At 45.1% G+C, this 3,769-nt stretch overlaps 1 protein-coding gene and 1 pseudogene across 4 annotated transcripts in view; one reads left to right on the top strand and one right to left on the bottom strand.

Annotated features, from left to right (window-relative positions):
• LOC129674046 (aurora kinase C-like) overlaps window positions 1-3,137 on the bottom strand; it is a 16,284-nt pseudogene extending 13,147 nt beyond the window's left edge.
• Tbce (tubulin folding cofactor E) overlaps window positions 3,060-3,769 on the top strand; it is a 41,475-nt gene continuing 40,765 nt past the window's right edge. For 3 of the 4 annotated variants that reach the window (XR_008719767.1, XM_055603949.1, XM_055603951.1), the window contains exon 1: window positions 3,111-3,129. The gene's annotated coding sequence lies outside the window, so the exon portion shown is untranslated. Of the gene's footprint in view, window positions 3,130-3,769 lie in introns of all 4 variants that reach the window. The other variant, XM_055603950.1, reaches the window with a different exon arrangement.

The following is a 3,769-nucleotide window of genomic DNA, read 5'->3' as shown; positions in this document are numbered from 1 at the left end:
TCTCTGCTTTCCTTTCTCCCCCTTTCTCCTATGCTCTCCCACTGTCTCTATGTCTCTGTCTGTCTCTTCCCACCCCCACATAATAACTCTCTTCATTCCAGATCTGTTGAATATGGCATTTTAAAATATATTACAGTAGTTGTCCAGAGCTTTGATGTTTATCACCACAACTGTAATTTATTGATCTAACTCTAATTTAAAAAAAACATTCCACTATCGTGGTTCCAAGTTCAAAATTTTAAATCTGCTTTGGTTTGTCTTTTAAGTACAGAATTAAAAGTTGTTTCACATTGTGCTAGACTTATATACATCCAGTCTTCTGGATAGAGAGAAGAAGCCTCTCCTCCGTGATGTGTAATCATACTGAAAGTCAAGATCAAGTGAGCTTTCACCCCTTCTACTTCACAGAAGGCTCCTGCCTTTCCAGAGCTCACCTTAAAGAGTGTTTATGTTGTTAACAAAAAGGTGTTATGTCTATGCCTTTTTCTACAATGTAGATTTCACTGCAGATTACAGTGGTAATGCTAACATGTCTAAAGTTTATCTCCTTTGTAAACTTAAATTCTTGTGAGCTATAAGAAATCAACCTGAGTCCACTCTCAGGTCAAATGAAATCCAGATAAGTACTGCCAATCAACAGCTTAAGTTTACCCATCTATTACCACCTATCTCAGGGTGGGACCCCTTCCCCCTTTCCCTGGTTTTAGGACTCCTCTTTTCTGGCTACTTGATAACTACATTCGTGCACCCAACACCAGATGGTTGGTGAGTCTTCCCTTCTGGTTGGTGTAAAGGTTCCCTTTTGTCCAAGAGACTAATCATCGATGGCCTGGCACCTCTCTCGTTCACTGGGGAACAGAGGCACATCCACTCATGGCCTCAAGGCTATGCTTAATCTCTCTCATTGACCCTCATACAGACATCTTCCCTTGGGTGAGTAATCTTTTTCTACTGACATGGTTTCCGGCTTCCTTTTCTCAAGCATCAAAAATCCTAGTACTAGGTGATGCCATGTTTCTCAAGCTTTTGCCACGTGGCCTCTGGCATAGCTCATGAGGACCTGTTCTGCCAGCTTGTGCCATCACATCACTGGTTCTCCTGTAGTTTGGGGGATGCCCCAAAGTCTAGCAGAACTAATTTACTTTTCTCTCTTCACCCATGGGCATCGCATCTTCCACTGTATCTCCAGGCTCTGCCCTGGAATGTCTCCTAGATAATTTCAGATCCCTAGGCCTAGTGCCTGCTTTAAGGGCTTCCAAGCTTACATGCCTCTGCAACCAACTGGTCTCAATATTCCTTAGATGAAAGATACAAAATGAGACCTTTTTAATTAATGTCAGCGATTGGGTACGTGAAGATACCCATGTTCCAGTTTTTCTCTTCTTTGCTCCAAACCTTCATCTGCTTGCTCTCCTAAAGTTTCAAATGTACAACTAAAAGGAATTTTCTCCTTAACCTACTTAACTTTGTCTCTGCCCTTATAAATGCCAGTATTTTGCCAGACCCAGGTGTATCCTACATCCACGGCAGCTCCAAAGCAGCTACCCACAGGTGTTCCAGTCTAACCTCAAAGACTGCGTCAAGCTGGACCTGCATGTTCCCTCCCAGATATGGATGTTCTCACAGATCCTGGGCAGCATCAAAACAGCCTGGACTTGGCCAACATTTTAGCCTCCCTATTGCTGCCCCAGTATCAGCAAAAAGTAGCCATTAAAGATTCTTCCCCTGTTATCCATTTTTTATCAACAAAAGGCTGGAATGTTGTGTTTTAGACCAGGGACAAACAGCTTCAGGTTCTCCCAGCATTCATATCTCTCAGTTCATATCTGCTGCTGGGCACGGCTGGCAAACCTTACCCACTAACCTAAACTTTACAGAGCAGGGGCTTCCCCTCATCCTCACCATGTAATCCGGGCATTTTGGTTCTCTCTCTCGTCCCCTTGCATAGCAGCCAAGAGCTGCTTCCAAGGAACCTACATTTATATACTTTAACTTCACTTGCCTGAGAAGCAGTCCAATGTCCTCATTCCCACTTCACCATCCCTCCCTAGCTACTTCTTCTTTTAAATTATAGGAAAAGGGAGGAAAGTTCACAAGTCTTGATGCATTAGCCCACTTCTAGGTTGCTTAGCCATCTGTGACGTCATCATTGGTCACCGCTGCCAGGGGCCCAGGATAAAAGGACCCTTGACTCTTCTCTCTCTTTTTTTGCACTCTCTCTGCCTTGGTTTCTCTCCTGGACCCCACCCCCCATGTCTCTCTTTCCTTCTCTCTCCACCTCTACACAATAAATATTTCATAACAGCTCTGTTGTATGTGACATTTTAAAATATATTATTACAGTAGTGATGTGTGATCAAAGTGACTTGGATCCAGCAAAGTCAGAAGTCTTCCACTAAGTTTATGCCTAGCTGCAGGTATACTGAGCTTTAATCCTGGGAGAGGCCACAGTGCTATGCTCACGTACATAGCATCTTATTCGGTTTTCAATGAAATCGTTACTGGCTTTTAATATCTTAAAAAAAAAAAAAAAAAAAGAACAACCCTTATTTATAGGAACTACCTGTTTACAGTGGTGACTTCAATTTAAGACAATGCGTTTACTCCGGTTCTGCTTTAGCTGGTTAACTTTCTCTTTCCAGTTCTGGAGGGATCAGCACTACACGTTTCTCCGTAACTATGAACTACCTAAGGTAATAGACTACCCATAGCATGAGGCATTTTTTATTTATTTTTTATTTTTTTAGAAAGGGTCTTGTTACGCAGCCAAGGCTGCCCCACCCCAACCCCCGAACTGGCCTCAATCCTCCTGCCTCAGCCTTCTGAGTGCCGATGGTAGTAGGCATGAGCCACTACGCCTAGCTGTGAACTTTTTGCACTCGTTTTGGTTGTCCTGTATCAACTACAGTACGCAATTCCAATGTCCTTCAGGGTTTCAGCTCCTAAATCCACTCGTACAGCGCCTGGCCACGACAGGGCTGGAGTTTGGGTGGGCCAATCTGGTTTCCGCCGTCACTTCCTCTGAGGAGGTGGGACTTCCTGTATGCAGCGCTTCCGCCTAGAGCCGGAAGCTCCGTCTCTAAAGGTGCGTGAAGGGGCCCACGGCGGAGACGTACACAGTGAAGGTAGGTGAGCATCGTAAGGTTCTGGAGCTGAGGCGGCGAGCTGCGCAATGGCAGCGCCGTTTACCCTGACGTGCCTTAGCGTTGTTTTTTTTTTTTTTTTTTTTTTGCTCCGAGACTTCTCTCGGTCGTTGGGGCCGCTTTCTGGGCTGAGCGGGCGGAAGGTTAGTGCGCCTGCGCCGAGCGCCCCTGTTTCTGTCGGTGTCTTCTGGGAACGGGTCTCAGGTGATGCCGACCTGACTGGCTGTCACTGGAGAGGAAAGCCCTAGCTTCCGTTTTTGACGCTTCTGGTGGAGAGTGGTCCTTATGTGGGCCAGGGGACAGTATTCAGAATTTTTTTTTTTTTTAAGCCCGTCTTGGAACTATCTGAGGCTAGCCTCGAACTAGCGTCAGCCCTCTTGCTTTGCTTTAGCCTCCCTAATTTTAGGATTACCTGCACGAGCCAGCATGCCCGGCAGTGAATGAACTGACTGTTTTTTAAAACAAGGATTCACTGCCGAACGTGGAGCTTACATTTTAGCCCAGCATGAACCCGTGGCAGTTCTCCATCAGCTTCCGGAGTGCTGAGATTGCATGCACGAGCCGCCACACCCTCAGAATAATAATAATAATAATAATAATAATAATAATAATAATAATAATAATAA

This window comes from Psammomys obesus, unplaced genomic scaffold (assembly GCF_907164565.1).
Source record: "Psammomys obesus unplaced genomic scaffold, mPsaObe1.curated_primary_1811, whole genome shotgun sequence".
NCBI classification, from domain to species: Eukaryota; Metazoa; Chordata; class Mammalia; order Rodentia; family Muridae; genus Psammomys; species Psammomys obesus.
This window is presented reverse-complemented; position numbering and strand designations above follow the sequence as displayed.